The sequence below is a fragment of the Panthera uncia genome, assembly GCF_023721935.1.
Source record: "Panthera uncia isolate 11264 chromosome A1 unlocalized genomic scaffold, Puncia_PCG_1.0 HiC_scaffold_17, whole genome shotgun sequence".
In the NCBI taxonomy this organism is placed as follows: domain Eukaryota; kingdom Metazoa; phylum Chordata; class Mammalia; order Carnivora; family Felidae; genus Panthera; species Panthera uncia.
The window spans coordinates 150,772,318-150,790,851 of record NW_026057577.1 but is presented as its reverse complement, the minus strand read 5'-3'; positions in this window follow the sequence as shown (position 1 = coordinate 150,790,851).

Here is an 18,534-nt window from a genome sequence, read left to right as displayed (position 1 = left end):
TTAAAGGTGTACAATATAATGAAAGCAGACATGCATATGATTGGAGTCCAAAAAGGAGCAGGAAGAGAGACTAAGGAAAAAAAATATTTCAGGAAACGCGACCATAATCTTCCCAAATTTGATGAAACACAAAAATGTAAAGATTTATGAAACTCAGTGAATCTCAGCGGACCACGGCAGAATAAATACAAAAGGAAGCAGGCCTGGGTACATTACAGACAAGCTGATGTAAACCAGGGGAACCAAAATGTTTAGACCAGCCTGGGAAAAATGACACATTGCATATGAAGGACCGATGATTCACACCCAGCTGAATTCTAACTCAAAACAATGGTGGCCTGAGGACAGTGGAGTAGCACCTGTTAAAAATGTAGGTTAACCCAGACTTCTATTTGCAGGAAAAGTCTTCAAGACAAAGGTGACATAATGAGATTTTTTGATAAAAGAAAAGGAAGGAAGTAGATCGTCAGCCACCCTTTAGTACAAGAAATGCTTAATAAGGTTCTTCACGTTGAAGAGAAATGATGCCAGATGGAAACAACTCGTCAAGAAAAAAACGAAGGGAGTCAAAGTGTCAAGAGAAAAAAAGGGCCATCTTGAGGTGATTTCTTTTTCAGGAACCCAATGTCTGGGTTTTATCTCTGTTTTCTTCTCTTTTTCCCTTTGAAGACCTTTGTCTCCCTGTCCTATACATCTGCTTTTGGGAAAGATTTCTTGAGGGTTTTTTTTTGTTTGTATTTGAGAGAAAGAGAGAGCAGCAGGGGAGGGACAGAGAGAGAGGGAGACAGAATCCTGAGCAGGATCTGCACCGCCAGCACAGAGCCTGACGTGGGGCTCGAACTCACGAACCTTGAGATCATGACCTGAGCTGAAGTCAAGAGTCGGATGCTGAACCGACTGAGCCACCCGGCGCCCCTTGAGTTTTTCTTCGGTAAGTCTGAATCAGTGTTGGTTACTGATTCTGAATCTTCCTGCTCCTTATACATTGTAATCACCCTGAGGTATTATTTTCCCCCCTCCTCCTGAACCCCACCACATTCCCTTACCTTCATCTCTTGTTATTAATGTGCTAGTTCAAAGTTTCTATTTTCTTCACATTCGGGGGGAGTACAAACACAGATTCTGAATGCACATAAGTTGAATTTAGTATTTTTTCCAGAAGAATTTCTCCCTCCTTTTTAGCCTTATACATATAATATATATATGTATAATATTATATATATGCATATATATAATATGCATATATATTATATATATGCATATATATTATATGTATATATATAATATATGTATACATATGTTTATTTTACAAAGTAGGATGTTTTTCCACATTCTATATTGGTTTTCCTGCATTTTCCTGCTTAAATAGAAGCAGGTCTCAGTATGCATGCTTACAATTTATTTTCATACAGGTTCCCTGATGCTGCTAGAAAGAACTTCATTCTATGCTGAAACGCTGAGCTGTGAGTTCAGGTCCCCTGCTGAGGGATGCCATGCCCAAGGGAAAGTCCCGGAGGCTGGGAGGGATCCCACCTCATTTGCCCTTCTGGTATTTTCCTCCCGTGTTTCCTGAAACCGCTGTTCCAGGGCCCGGTGTTCTCCAGCTAGTTTTATGTTCAGTGACGCCTCTACTCTAGATTTCTTGGGGCTAAGTCCACTGATGCAGAGCTTTGCTGTCTTTTGTTTGAGAGCGACCTCCAGGCTGTCAGGGCCTCAGTGTCTCGGGGGGAGTTTTCAGGCAGGAGAGGACAAGCTGTACTGAGGTTTCTGCATGGTGGTGCCTCTCTCTCTACGAACTTCTGGCACAGCTACTGCTGAATTCTACTGGTCTGTCCCCGAAAGGAGATGTGGGGTCCAGATAAAGGGGTTCTTCTTTTGCGTCCAGTTCTAACACACTCATTTCAGAGAGTATTGGGAGCATTGCCAAGAAGCGGGAGGCTGTTCCGTGACGGGACATGTGAGTCTCATGACTTCTTTTAATCTAGCCCCATCTGTGCTCTATATCCAAGAAACTCGTTAAACCTTCTGGCATTCTAATGATACCCTTTCCCAGATTCCTGCACTGAATCTATTTTTAGCTTCCTTTGATTATCACTGTTGGCTTTTGAAAGAGGGATGTTGGACATCTGGGCTTACGTTGCCATATCTAGAAAAAGGGACTGTTATTTCCTACATATCAAATGAGGAAATTTATTAACTTAATACCGAACCGATGATTTTTTTTTCTATGTAAGTCTGTGTTGTATTTCCAACGCATGAATGGAAATGTATAAATATTACCAAAGAGGGCTTCCTTTTCATACTAAGAGTCTTTACTGGCACATGAATAATTCATTTTAAAACATAACACACACTCTCAGCCTTTGCTGGACAGCTGGATTATCCTACTGGATAATCACTGTCCCCACCTACCAACTCTGTAGCCCCGTCCCTGCTGTGCTCTCAAGACTGGGGGTCATGCTCATGGGCAGAGACCATACCATCATAAAATATCCTTAAACATGATTCTCCTGGGCCAGCTGAGGGTCGCCCTCACATTGGATGTCTTGTCCCCTGCTCTCATTTGCCACAGTCCCCCTCCCCAGTAAGGAATCCGGCAAATCTTCATGGCCTGATATGGATCCAAACTGACCTTACCACTTGGTTTGGATATTCTGCATTCCATCTTCCAGCTTTCCACATCTAACCTACTCCTGCTCTGCTTCTCTGACCCTGTCCTGGAGTGGACAGCTAAGGGCTACTGTGGCTTAAGTAAGAGTATTAAATATGACTTTACCAAATAGATAGGGCCGTGTCTGGCCTTCTACACCTTGGAGCTCTGCGAATACCTGCCCGCTCCACAGGCTCAGATGTGCATTCTGGCATCAGCAGATATTTTCATTAGGCTTACACACATTAATTTCTTTGTTTACATAAGAGGGCACATGCACACACACACACACACACACACACACACACACACCCTCTATATTACACAGAGAATATCGGAGATGAAATAAATAATAGTTCTTAAAAGCACTTGTTTATTGATTAGCTATATTATATAAATACACTAAAAGGCTTTGTTTCTATACTTTAAAATTCGAGTTTAGGGGTTTCTGGGTGGCTGAGTCAGTTAAGCATCTGACTCTTGATTTTAGCTCAGCTCAAGACCTCATGGTTTGTGAGTTTGAGCCCCACATCAGGCTCTATGCTGACAGGACAGAGCCTGCTTGGGATTCTGTCTCTCCCTCTGTCTCTGTCCCTCCTCCCCAATAAATAAATAAACATTTTTTAAAAACAAGATCAAATTATAGTTTATTAGATATTTTGGAGTTGCTAGACAATTATGGCAGAAGGAGTGTTTTATGTCTAATTTTAGAAGACATTGACATTATCTTAGCAACTCCATCACGAAAATTGTCTTATTCTGAGTAACCTGCAGAAGGGTAGGTCAGGACTAGGCATTCTTCCCTCTTCAGACTGTCACAGTCCTCTCTGGATTGGAGAAATCAGGAAGAACTGGGATTATTGCATTACACACGCAAAGGGGTCGGCTTAAAACTCATGTGGATACACAAAACAAGGAAGTCACGTAGGCAAATTCACATTCAGAAGAAACTCCGTTATAGAGTTGATGAAACCAAAATCTTTGAAACCTATATATGCAGATATTTTAGAATCTACTGTGTTAAGTATGTACTTTACATTTTATCCACACAGATAAATTTTCTCCATAGATTCTTTTCATTAAACCAACTTGCTAATAGTCTGGATTAGTATATATTAGTATATTATTCGCTGAAAAGAGTAGCCATTGTTTCACTAGTAGCTGTAAGTGCCATGGACTTAAGAAGTAGGCAGATCATTCCCTATGAGTTGATGAGCTTTAGTGATTGATTGTCAAATGTTAATCAACTTTGCTTTTCTGGGATAAAACCTACCAAAGCATCACATACACTGCTGGACTCAATTTGCCAATCCTTTACAGAATATTTGTGCCTAGTGTTGTCATAAAGGTGGCTTCTTTATTTTTGCAAAATCCTTCTCAGATTTTGTTGCTAGGGAACTGTTCGCTTTACCAAATGAGTTGGGGAATGTGTCCCTTTTCTGTACCTCCTGAAAGTGTTTGCATAAAATTGGTACTATTTCCACTCTTTCTTCTCTAAATCTTTGATAAAATTTACCAATGGCATAATATGGAGTGTCCTTTGTGGGAAAGATTTTTATTACAAATGAAGTTTCTAATGGCTATAGGACTATTCATATTTTCTATCTCTTCATGTGTAAGTTTTTCTAAGTTGTGGTTTCCTTTGAATTAATCCATTTCTTCTACGTTGTAAAATTGATTACCAGGTGAGTGGGGACACCTATATATATATCCTAAGAATATTTAAAGGCTATTGCATATCATTTAGATTTCAAATGTCTTTAGGGTAGGTAGTCCTGTCCAGTCATTCATGAATCTTACTAGGAGATTATACCTCATGTTAATATTTTCAATGAACTAACTTTGATTTTGTTAATTTTCTCTATTGCTTTTCTGTTTTCTATTTCATTGACTTCTGTTCTACTCTTCATTTTCCTTCTACTTGAACTACATTGAATTTGCACCTCTTTTTCTGGCTTTTTAAATTGGAAACACAGGTCTGTGATTTCAATTTTTTCTTCTTTGTTACTGTCTACATATTTTACCATGAGAAATCATTTTGCATTATTTATGCAAAATGTTTTTAATGAAGTTGTGCAGAAATAAAACACACACACACACGCATCTATACATCGTCCCAGTTCATGCTGCGAACTATGTTAATCCGAGATGCTAACATGTGCAACTTGCAGGAAATGTGCTTCTGATTTTAGGCATTTAGGCTGGGGGCCTCTCTAAACTTTACGTTGTACTATTTGTTTATCTGTCTGTTTTCACTAGTATCCTTGAATTCTTATATCTCAGATAGTATTGGCCATTTGTCAACACGCGACCAGTCAACTGCTAGACAGAATTGCTTACATGAAGGGAAATGCATTCTGTATAAAAACATATGTAGCCGGCAATTTTGAAATTGAGTTTATGTTTCTGCTGGAATGCCTTCACCTGAGTGCACTGCGTGGGGAACTTCTAATCAAAATCCTCACAGAACACTTGATCGAAATGCAGTTCTGTATTGTAGAGAGGATGTGAAGGCTAAACCATTACAGAGATTGATCTCTGAGTGGAAAGATCTGAATAAATTGAGAGTAGGTTAAAGGTATTCTTTTTCAACATTAACGTAGCCCGTTCAAATACAGTTGACCCTCAGAGAACAAGGGTTTGAACTGTGCAGTTTCTCTTAAACAAAGAGTTTAAGACAAAGAGTTTTTTCAGTAAATACAGTACAGGACTGTGAATGTATTTCCTCCGCCTTATCATTTTCTTAATAACATTTGCTTTCCTCTCACTGACTTTATTGTAAGAATATAGTATATAATACTATAAACACACCAAATATGTATTAATAGACTTTATGTTATTGATAGGCTTCCAGTCAACAGTAAGCTATTGGTAGTTGAGTTTTGCAGGGGGGGAGTCAAAAGTCAGACACAGATTTTTTGATTGCGCAAGGGGTCGGCACCCCTAACCCCTGAGTTGCTCAAGGGTCTACTGTGTAAATCACTTGAGAAGATACAAAAGCCCACACATTCCCTTTATGAAACATTGGAGAAACTTAGTGCAAAATACAGGATTTGGGGCCACTTTGAAGTGGATAAGGAATAACAGCTTTTGTGGCACATGTGAGACCACTCACTGTATGCTCTGGTCACCTCTGGATCCTTTAGCATTTCTATTGTGTGCGTGTGTATACATATATATACATATATATACACATACATATACATATATATGTATATATATGCATATGTATATGTATGTATATATGCATATGTGTATGTATGTATATATACACATATATATGCATATGTATATGTATGTATGTGTGTGTGTGTGTGTGTGTGTGTGTATATATATAAAATATATTTATATTTGAATGAAAGCATTCAAAATACATTAAACTTCCCTGTTTGTCCAGTTTCCAAAACCTGTAAAGTACCATTTACCATTTAGGCTTGAAAGTTTTCTTCACCCAATATCACATCAAAACTACATTTATAGGGGTGCTTGGGTGGCTCAGTCAGCAAAATGTCAGACTTCGGCGCAGGTCGTGATCTCAAGGTCCCTGAGTTCGAGTCCTGAGTCAGGCTCTATGCTGACGGCTCGGAACCTGGAGTCTGCTTCGGATTCTGTGTCTCCCTCTCTCTCTGCCCCTCCCCTGCTCGCACTCTGTCTCTCTCTCTCTCAAAAATAAATGAAGACTAAAAACAATTTTTAAACTACATTTATAAAACGAAGAAAATAAAAAGTCGTCCAGGTATGTGGGAAGGTTCGACTTGATGGTCAAGTGTGGTGATTAATTTACATAACGATGATCATATTCCTTAGCAGCTTTGAAAGCACGTACAGTCCTACATCAGACAGTGCAGTTGTGTTCATTTGGAGAAGATGTGGCCGGAATGTGAATGGTCTGTGGAAGAAGGAAACACACCTGAAACACTTAGAAGACATACCGTTTTCTCATCCTTAATATAGTGTTCCCAGTGAGTGATTATTAATTTCCATTCCCTAGCTAACATGTGTCCCTTTCAGCCTCCTCGTAATGCCTGCAAATGCCTTCCAAGGAGCTCAGAATTCACCCAACATATATGGAGAATACGCAGTCCTTTATCACGGTTGAACCTCTTTATCATGGTTGAACCTTAAAATTTTACACCAGTGAGTGTTTTTAAATCTCTCCGTTAAAAGACGTAAGGGAAAAGGTTCTCAGGGTCCACGTGTGGGAGTCTCTCAGGATCAGCACCAATACGATTCTCTTACTGTGCATTTTCACAGGACAAAGGTGCACAAATGGCCCACAGGGTTGAGGGGGAGAAAGTGTAAATGAAAGGAAGTGATACATTCCGTTCGATGAATCTGGTGTCTTGTGGAAGTGAAGAGAGGACTTTTCAGCTCAGCAGTTAGGTTTCACGAAGACCGTCAGACCCCGGAAGGCGTGGACGCTCCTTCCCAGGGAAACGCTTCCTCTGCCTCTGCGCCTGGGGAGGCTGGCAGAGTCTTCACCGCCCACAGGGATTCCTTCGGCTTCCCAAGCCTGGAGAATCCTGGGAATGACGAGGGTCATAATTAATGGTTTTTAATGATTTTTAATGGCCGTGCCTTTGATATTCATCTGCTCCTGTTCAGTTTCAACTCTGTATAAATGATTATACCCCACCTAAGCTACTCTGAACACCACTGGAAAAGTCATTTGTACAGTAAAAAGACCCTGTGCTCTGGGAAGGCTCAAGCCTGAGATGTGCCCCGTGTAGACACTGGCTACCATCAGAGAGGGTCCGGAAATGCACAAGGAGTTGCTGACTTTTGTTCTTAAGACCCGTGGAAATCCAGGGTTTTCCGTGGGATATTAAATCCATACATCTCATCTTGGTGCCAAATAGAAATCACCCCTAATTGGAAACTTCGAAGGTTACTCATCCATTTTAAAGGCAAATTAAAGTAATATGGCCGGGATAAAATAATTAATGTTAAAGGATCCATTAATCACGGAATATATTTCACATCAAAAGCCATCACAACCGTTTATTCGAAACTTCCTAAGCTACTGTTAATGTTTCTAGTTTTAGAACATTTAGGGCAGAGAGTTAGCACACATTAAGTGCATTACATAGAAAATGCTGGAATTTCCAGGCCTGGGCTCTGTGATAGGGATGCCACAGAACAGGACACTCTGTATGTGACCCACTTCTTTACATTGTGGAATTTTAAAAGAGCCGGTTTCAGGGGGACTCAGAAAATGGCCGAGGCGTATCCATTTAACTTTCCTGCTGATACTGACTTAGCTCGTGACAGTGTTCCTCAAGTTACACGTTTGTCCCTTTAGAGACTTGCGTGTCACTCAGTGTCTCCAGTGTGCTAGACCAGAGATTGGCAAACCTTACGTCAAGAACCAAATAGACATCGCTTGGGTCTCTCAGCCCCTGCCATCCCTGTGGCTCCTGCCCAGCTCTGACACTGTGGCCCGAAAGCGGGCGGTGTGTGGACACGCGGACGTGCTCTGATGAACACCACGCTACTGCGGCCGGTGGTGGGCCAGGTGTGGCCCACGGGCAAAGTTTGATGCCCCCTGTGCTGGAGACACAAGATGTTTACCTGGCCCAGAAAGGCTGGATGGTGTGTGGGGGAAGGCACGGTGTGACTAAGTCCCTCAGATGTCCCCAGGGCTGGGAGGGATCCGACCCACGGGAGAGCACCCAGGTGCAGAGGTACAAAGCATCGTGAAGAGGGGAGCCCCAAGCTGAGTCTTCATTTTAAGCATTTTAATTGAAATATAATTATATGTTGTCATAGTCTCGATTTTAATTAATCAGCCTGTGAAAATGACACAGACTGGGAAATTCACGGAAAAAAAAGTAGGCTGGAAACGGTAAACGCTGGAGCTTAGCTGTGAAAGGTGAATTCTCCAGGCAGGTGATTTTTCCACGTGTTCAACAAACACTGGTTGGGGCACAGCCAAGTGTCAGGTGCGTGTCGAGATGGCGGGAAGACAGCAACGAGCCAGGCAGAGCGGGCCCTCACCTTCCCGGTGCTGACATGCCAGTGGGGTGACAGACAATAAACAGACAAGTGAACGCAACTGGGTCAGGGCTGCGTGGGAGCTGGAGTGTGCAGGTGAGGTAGGCAGGGAAGGGAGTGGGTCGAGAGGGAGGGGGAGGGAGGGGAGGGAGGGGGAGGGGGAAAACAGTGAGGGGAGGGGGGAAGAAGAGGGAGAGGGGAGGGGTGAGGGGAGGGGACGTGAAAGGAAGGAGGGGGAACAGGGAGAGAGGGGAGGGGGGAGAAAGAAGGGAAGAAGGAGGGGTGAGGAGAGGTGGAGGGGGAAAACAGTGAGGGAAGGGGGAAAGGAGAGGCGGGAGAGGGGAGGGGGAGGGGAGAAGGAAGGAACAGTGAGGGGAAGGGGAGAGGAGGGGAGGAGAGTGGAGGAGAGGGGCAGGGGGCGGGGAAACGAGGTCACGGAGGGGCCTGGCATGGGTCGTGTGGGGCTGGTCCAGCAGGGATGGGATCACAAAAGGGATGATCGAGGTGGGAACCACCGAGGCTGTTGCAACAGTGGCTGACGGGCCACTTTCCCTGTTAGAAGCTCCCTCCCACGGGTGGAGAGCGGGCCCCACAGGTTCCCACAGCCTCAGTTGTGCGGCCGAGTCTCACTGCCCATCCCGGGGGCCTGTGTGATGCACCTGTGGTGAGGGCTCCCTGGTGGGGGCCTGAGACACTCCTGTGACGGCGTCTCCCGGGCACTTGTTGCCGACCCCTGAGTGGCACACCGGCCCCACGCTGAGCAGCTTGAAACACAGACGTCTATGGTTTTACAGCTGCTGAGGGTCTGAGTCTGAGAACAGCTACGTGGTCCCGGTTCAAGGCTCTGGCCAGCTGGGGTCCGTCCATCCGCGGGGCCGCCTCCCTGCGGTCTCGACCAGGACTGCGAGATCCACTTCCAAGGCGGCTCCTCGCATGGGTGTTGGTGGGAGGCCTGTCCCCGGGGCTGCCTGGGGGCCCTCTAGACGTGGTGGCCGGCCGTCCTCAGAGCCAGTGGTCCAAGAGAGCAAGGCGGAGCCCGGGGCCCTGGTGACCAGCCTCAGAAGTGATGTGCTGTCACTCTTGCACCTTCTGCTGGCCACATCTTGGTCCCACGTGGGAGGGGGACAAGGGCGTGGACGCAGGAGGCTGGGCCCTGGGGGGTCATCCTGAAGGCCGGCTGCCCTCCCCATTCTGATGGGTCGGGTCTGAGTTGGGCATTTTTAGCGAGTCCCCAGTGTATCATGATTCAGAGAGCTTGTGAACCTGCCTTGGAGAAACGAGGGCCCGTGAAGGGACTCGGACTGAGGAGGACCAGGGAGCGAGACTTGAGTTCCGGAAGGAAGGCACCCTTCCACACCACTCCCAAGGCCAGCCACTGCCCCCTCCCCCGAAGCCAGCTCAGAGGTCAGCCAGGGGCCGGCCTCAGATCCAGGGACCCTGGGCTCCACCAGTAAAAGAACAACCACGGCTGTAACTTCTCAGAACAGCTGTAGAAAACTTTAGGAGGATGAAGGTTAACTAATTCTCCTAACCTCATAATGTCATTATAATGAAAGCAAATATTAGGCTCAATTAGGCTACACCTATGAAACCCATTAAGCACAGCTTTATGGCCAAGCAGGTATAAAAGTCCCTATAACCTGTTCTGTAGGCTTGATGGAGTCCCAGGCACTTCCCTTGAAGTGGGGTGAGTCTGTGCTTTGAACCGTAACACTTCAGGAGAGTGCTGGGTGCGAGTAATAATTACACCGACAGTCTGTGCGAACCAGGGCTGTCCCGAGCAAACGAGGAAACAGGATCACCGTGAGGGTTAATTTTATGGGTCGGCTTGGGCAGACTGTGTGCCGTGTTGTTTGGTCACGTGCCAGCCAGGTGGTGGGAGGGTGCCTTTCCGACGTGATTAACTTTTAAGCCAGTAGGCTTGGATTCAAAGAGAAGACCTTCTAGCAAGTGGGTGGGCCTCATCCAATCAGTGGAGGACTCACGAACGAGGATTGAGGTCCGAGGAGAAGCGGTTCTCAGGACTGCAACACAGACTGAACTTCGGCCTTCACGTTCCAGGCTCGAGACTTCAGTATCAGTCCTTCCCTGGGTTTCCAGCCCACCAGCCTGCCCTGAGCATTTCGGACTTGTCAGTCCCCACGAGTGTGAGCTGACTGCTTAAAATCTCTCTCCCACTCTCTCTCTCTCTTTCTCTCAGTGACTGTTAACTGAGATAGATGATATACAGACAGACAGATGGACAGACAGATCCTACTGGTTCTGTTCCTCTGGAGAACCCTAAGACCATCGCCCAGCCAACCAGAAACTCAACTCAAGGCTGGACAGAGGAGGGTTAGGAGTCAAACCTCACTGCAGCCAAGTTGTAAGTTCGGGTAGAACCTTCTAGATTCTTAAGCCATGTGTATGCAAGGTGGGGAACACCTCTCAAATGATTCAGTCAATCTGCCTCTTGACACAACTAATTTCATCAATGAGAGCTCTTTCTAAGACTGTCTAAGGCTGTTAGAGATCAAGAATCTCTACTGTTTGGTTGTCTTACGAGCAAAATGAAATTAGGCCAGAACCCCCAGATAGGTTAGTTTCTAAGATTGTTTCTACCTTAGGAATTCTATAAAGTCACAAGGATTTTAACAATTAGTTGGCAATCAGTTTCACAGCAAATTATTTTCACCGATTAAAGTTCACCTCTGACTTGCATGACGCTGAGTTTATGGTTTAGGACACAAAACAAACGAGCAAGGGAAAAAAGAGAGAGAGGGGGGCAGACCGGAAACAGACTCTTAACTACAGAGAACACACTGATGGTCACCAGAGGGGCGGTGGCTGAGGGGGGTGCTGAACCTCTACACCGTACAGCTGAAACTAATGTTACACTGTAGGTCAACTAACTGGAATTTAAGTAAAAACTGAAAAAATAAAATAATTGACTGATGATACGTTCCAACTAACCTACAACCACAAGACACAGATTTACAAATCTAAGAATCAAATTCAGAAATCATTGAAGAAGGATGAAATCCTGAGGTAAAACGTAATTTGTACGGCAACACAGATGCCTGAGCCCGGCTCTCTGGATCTCACCGTATGTCCCTGGGAAAATCATTTAGGCGTCTCCGCCTGTGTCAAAATGCCCGCACCCAATTAAAGATTTGTCTTGAGGATTAAATTGGCCAACACACAAAAAGCATTTAGGACAGTGTCTAGTCCCTAGTATGTGGCTCGATAAATATCCTTCAGATTTATTATAACTCATCAAAGACTTCAAGCAAACATGATCAGATTGTATAATGCACAACGACAGCACGAGTATCGTATGGGTTCAGTATTTTACTTTATTTTTACTTAATTTTAAAAATGTTATAAAATTTCTTTATTTGAGGGAGGATTCAGCATCTTTAAATCTCAAAATGAAACATGAAATTTCGTAAAACATTGACTTGCTGTGAAACTGATTACCAACTAATTGTTAAAATCCTTGTGACTTTATAGAATTCCTAAGGTAGAAACAATCTTAGAAACTTAGAAACCTATCTGGGGGTTCTGGCCTAATTTCATTTTGCCCGTAAGACAACCAAACAGTAGAGATTCTTGATTGTCCTGGTCACCCAGCAAGCCAGGGACAGAGACTACAGTGAGGCAGGGGACAGCCTCCAATCTCGACTGTCCAGGGCCCCCTGCCCCACCGTGTCCACACCTGTCCTGGTTCCCTCTCTGGGGTTCTGCAGATCGTACCCCTTACTCCATCCTGCCTGGCCGCAATCATACATCCCCACGTCCTACTGAATGCTTATCGTGCAGAAGTGTTGCTTCTCTGTCAAAGGGGGAAAAGTCATGGAGAGAAGGGACCATGGGACCTACCTGTTTTGTATGACCTTGACCTCTTAGTACAGGTGTCTGGAGAAGGAAGAACACAGTAAGGTGACGAGAGAAGGAAGAACACACAGTAAGGTGATGAGATGTAGAGCGTCTGCTTCTAAGTCTTGCCTTCCTAGGAAACACAGAGGAGCCCGACAGCAACGCGGTCCTATCTTCTAAGGGAACTTTCTGCGTGGTGTCAGTTCCACAGGTGAAGGAGGAAGAACGTCTCATCAAAGGGATGGTTTGGTGGGATCTCTGGGTCGTGCAGGCTGCAGTTGAGGGAGAACTGGGCGCCCCCTCGCCGAGGAACCCCAGGAGATGATGTGACATGGCAGCTCCGAGGAGCCGACAGCCCTGTTGGCCTTCTGGCAAGCCCCCCAGAGGCCCTGCCCCTTCCCATGAGTTCACTGTCACCCACCTGCCTCCTTACCACGCCCATCTTCCTTCCAGCCTTTTACTTGGGCCAATAAACATGCCAGACCTCCCTCAACCCAGTAAAAGCATCTACCCGCCTCCTTCCCTTCATGGTCAACCTTCTCGCAGAGAAGGTTCCTGCATGTCCCTCTCGTGCCCATGCTGCCCTCTTCTCTTCCTGGTAGTCAGACATTCCTCCTTGGAGAAACGCACGCTCCCGCCCCACCAAGCCCCTCCCTGATCCCGTCTCTGGTGGTGCCCTGACTGATGACCTACTGCCTCCTGAAATGGTCTGCAGGACACAGCTGTTTAGTGCTTTCCTCCTGCTTTTTTTTTTCCTTCCAGAATCTTCTTCATGGTCTCTCCCTCTTCCATCTCTCACTGGTTTGACACAGAGTTCTTGGAGGGGGTGAATGTGCTCTGCCAGCCCTGCTCTTAAACCAGAGATCGCCCTCCTGAGCCTCCACATTCTTACTTGAGGCAGGCAGGTGTGCCTGAAGTCACGTCCTGCTCTATACTTGAGTCAAGTCTCGGTACAAAGGACACAAATGAAGGAACCCATAACAATTCTGATGCCCAAATATTTTTTTACAACCTTTTTCAAGCAGAGTGATCATTTACTCTATGGTTATCTGGTAATCATATAGAGACTTCTAAATGATTGCAATCAATGGTCATTTTTTTGTATGTAAAATATAAGTGACTCAATGAGGGAGCACATAAATGACCTGGGCATTGACATCTTTCTTCTATTAATTATTATATGATCTTCACTGATATTAATGTGAGTAGTAATATGACATGAACCCTGCTGAAGGTTTTGAAAAGTGTTAATAAAAATGGGCTTTTTATTTATATAAATGCTTGAAAAAATACTACATAATAATCCAAAACTTTATTATTAACAAAAATTAAAACATCCACTATATAAGTAGTAGCATTATTGATATTGGAAAAGAATTCCTAGAGAAATACTTTCTGTAATATTTCTTTCCCCAAATATTTGGCTTTTTAAGATGCCAGGCATTTTGCAAACATTATCCCACGTAATCCCTCCAGCAACCCTGTGGGTAGAAATTACTCATCTCCCCTGTACACACGAATCAACTGAAAAGAACTTCACAATTTTCCCCAAGATCACAAAGGTGCTAGAACATCATACAAACAGCACTCTGTAATTTTCAGGATGATCTTGCATATCATCTGTACACAGAGGAGGGTACATTTAAGGGTCCTGACTCATCATGTTTACGTTTATAAAATAGAGCATAAGAAATACCATCCAAAACCAGGGAAGTAATTAAAATCCCGAAAGTGGCCTATTTGATGAGTATTCCAGGGATGTGCTGCTATGTAAGAAATGACTCCGCGTTGAACAGCTTCCAACAACCAATTTATTGTATGGCATAGTGTCATGGTCAGGACATTGGGCAGGGCTCAGCTGGGCTGTGTTTCTGTTCCATATCATGTTAAGGGCCTCCAGACCAGCCGGGTCAATGTGGTGTTCACCTGGCAGACCGGCTGGTCTGGAAGGCCCAAGAGAACTTCCCTCACAAACCTCCTATCTCAGGGGGCATGGCTGCACAGCTGGACCTGGCTGAGACTGTCACCCAGGATTTTACACATGGTGTCTCTGGGAAGGCAGTCTCAGCCTATTCTGTGATGGTTTGAGCCTTCCTCAGAAACGTACCAAGACACAGAAGGTGGAAGCTGCCAGGTCAAGTGACTTCTGCTACATTCTGTTGGTCAAAGCAGACACTGAGACAGCCTGTGATCCAGGGGAGGAGGTTCGATGCCACCTTTCAGTGGGCGGTGGGCAAAGGATCAGTGGCCAAGTTGAATCTGCCACAATGAATACCCAAGCTCTTTTGAAATTTGTCCAACCAGGTCCATGCCTTTGGGGTTGGCCTCTCCAAGGAAACATGGGTTGCAAACACCAACACTGTAATACACACATTCATCTTCTGCCCCATCACACTCTGTTCCACATAAAAAAGTCTTTGTGCTTCTGGTTTCCTCTCTAAAAACAAAGTGACTTGCATTGCATAATTAGGTAATTATTCTCTCTCCCCTGACGTAAGTTATTTGGAAAGCCTTCTGCTTTGGAAGAAGTTCATCTCCTTGGAACCCATGTTAAATTTCTACCTCGGTGAATTTAAGACCACCCACTCTTTATGTACACCTATCTATACCTCTTTGTTTAGGATATTAAACAAAACAAAACAAAAAGTGTCTGCACAGCCAGCCTGAAATGAAGCACACAGGCCCACGTGGAATTCAAGTATGGAGCGTGGCCAACACACTCTTCGTCCCCGGTAACATCAGCATGTCTGTAGTTAAGGCAGTTGCTGGAAGCGGTAGGTTTGGGCTTGTCCACACTGAGGGGTGAGGGAGGCCCGTCGCAAACTGATACGCAAGTCCCTTCCTCACCGAAACGATTACGACAGTGCGTCAGAGATTGGTTTTGTTCGTCTATTTAGGACTCTCCTAAAAGCTGAAACTTGGGCTCTGTTTCTTCTATTCTTTTTTGTCTAACTTCTCATTGGTACATATCCAGCTCCCTCTAACTATATCACAGGCTATAATTAAGCAGCACAAGAATTTTATCTACCGGCCCTTCCAACACAGTATTTTTTAGAGTCTGCCCTCAGGATTGACTTATAGAAATACGCCAGCCCACACAGAGTTATCCTGATTAGGCAGGCTCTTCCTTATTAGACCACGTCACCGATCAAAGTTCTCCCCCTCGTTTGTCTTCCAGACTGATCATCTTTCCCAGATTACTGAGCCCCCAGGAGCCCAAGACATAAATTGTGGAGTCCCACCAGGGTCCCACCTTCCGCATCCGCAACAGCCCCTGGCCAGAGCAACATTGCTATCTGAAGAACCCACCCAGGATTCCCTCAAAAGACAACCATTAATTTTAACTTATGGAGATTGAAAAGTGTGCCACGCAGCCTTTTAGCGGTTAGAACCAAAACGGGGTTAGGTCGGGATACGTTATTACAAACCTAGACGAGATGTAAGTCTTCCTACATATGGAAACTCTGACTTGTAGCCCTATGAGTGGGCCACGGGACATGATGTCAGTGCGTCTATCAAGCACCACATTTCAGGATTCTGGACAGTCTTGCCCAGAGGCAGAGATGATGTTCTCTCCATTTCCCTTCCAGTCTTAGTCTTAAATATGGAAAATGTATAGTTTTCCTCTATTTTTCCAGTACACTGAGGTTCCTAACAAAATATTTCAAGGCACTCCTGGAAAGTCCTGGGAATTTGGCAATTTTTTTCAGAGGTAGCGAATCCTCATCTTGCTTTTATGATTCTGTATGATGCTTTTAGTTATTTTTTATGCTTCCTTCTTTAGGATAGAGTGAAAAATGTTAACTCAATAAAGCAATTTTAGACAAATTTCAGGTATTTATGAGTTAAATTATTCTACAAAAAGACAATCAAAATCTACTTCATTAAAAAATGGTTAAGCAAAAGTTCTTATTGCTAGCAACAGAGACCAAATTATAAAGTTATAAACTTTTGGTGGGAATGCAAACTGGTGCAGCCACTCTGGAAAACAGAACGGAGCTTCCTCAAAAAGTTGAAAATAGAGCTACCCTACGACCCAGCAATTGCACTACTAGGAATTTATCCAAAGGAACCAGGAGTGTTGATATGAAGGGGCCCATGTGGCCCGGTGTTTGTGGCAGCACTATTCACAGTAGCCAAATTGTGAAAAGAGCCCAAATGTCCAATGACTGGTGAATGGATAAAGAAGATGTGGTTTATATATACAATAAAATACTGCTCAGTGATGAAAACAATGGAATCTTGCCATTTGCAGCAACGTGGATGGAACTGGAGGGTATCGTGCTAAGCGAAATAAATCAGAGAAAGACAAATATCATATGATCTCACTCAGATGTGGAATCTGAGGAACTCAGCAGATGAACATAGGGGAAGGAAGGAGACATAAGATAAAAACAAAGGAGGCGGCAAACCATAAGAGATTCTTAAATACAGAGAACAGACTGAGGGTTGCTGGAGGGGAGGAGGGAGGGGATGGGCGTCGAGGAGGGCACCTGTTGGGATGAGCACCGGGTGTCGTATGTAAGTGATGATTCACCAGGTGTTCTCCTGCCATCAAGATGACACTGTATGCTCACTAACTTGAATACACATTTAATGAAAGTCACAAGGTTATAAACTTCTTATTATAAACTGTGGAACGTAGCACGAAGCTCCGGGACGACCTGGGCGCGCTGGGACTTTGCCACCGACTGGAAGCAGGAGGTGGAAAAGCACCCAGAGGCAGCCTCTGCAGAGACACGTGTCCCCTTGAGCCCTGTGCACAACCCTACTTCTGGCCATCCCTGCATGTTCTCAGGAAGGACATCCCTGCATGTCCTTCTCAGGAAGGACAGTGGACACACGACGGATGCTGCTGGTTCCCTTCCATTTCCACTCAGTTCCCGGAGCCGCTCTCCCCCAAATCCACATGAGTGGGAAGAGAAGGAACGTCTTTGCATCCGGTGTCCGCGTGTGACCCAGCCCATTCCTCTCGCCTCCTAAGCCCCTTCTCACATGCCAGGGGGACAGATCAAGGCTGGAGCTCGGAGTGCCCCCCGCGGCTGATGCGGACATGTCGCACGGCAATGAAACAAAGGTGGAGGTCCACAGGGAGGCTGGGGGTCCGGGGTGACACTGTGCTCTCCTTGCCCAGAAGAGGTTGCAGTAGCCCTGCTGTGACTCCAAGGTGAGGGCAAGGCCAGGGTAGCGGGGCACCTGGCAGGCCAGCGCTGGACTCACACAGCTGGAGGGACAGTCTGAATGGGGGCACCGGGGCCGTGCTGTGCCACCGTGCGTGTAACGACGGCTGTCGGGGAGAACGCCTGATTTCTGCCGCCTGCCAGTTTCTCTGATGTAAATGCTCCTGGCCAATCTCCAGCAGCCGATGGTTCACAGAATGCCGAAGAAGGTAACTCTCGGTTCCTGCCCAGCCAGAAAGAGCCCGCCTAGCACAACACGCTCTCCAGACCTCATGTCTAAATATGCGAGGTTACCAAGTGAGCCAACGCGCAAAAGAAATGAGACAGGTTTGTCCTCCTGCCCTGACCAACACACCCCTGTAACCGATGGGAAGTTCAGGTTCAAGTTTAGAAGGCTGTGGCAGAGCCTGGTGGCTCCCTGGGGCCCTGGCATGGCTCACAGCCCGTTCTGCCCTCCTGTCACCCTGTGGGTCCGTCCACACACACAAGACTATGCCAGCTTGCACCTCCGAGCTTGAGATGTGGTCTATCCAACAGCCATCCCTCGAGCACCCTGTGCACCAGTGTGGCCAGCTCGGGAGCAGAGGAGACCCGGGAGAGCCCACACGGGCTACTGAAGTGGCTCAGAACTTTCTGAGCAGGAGCTCCTGGGCCATGTGCGTGCAGCCTCTCACACAAGGGGAGGCGCCCAAGGGAAGAGGGCAGGGGTGGGTTCTCCGGGCACGGTGCTCCTTGTGCCTGGAGGTAAAGTCATCACTAGAGCACCCAAGCCACCACCCTACAGCTGCCGTGGGAGACACACAAAACCCTGTTTCTTAAGCCTTGTTTAGACACGTTGTCAGTTATATGTGG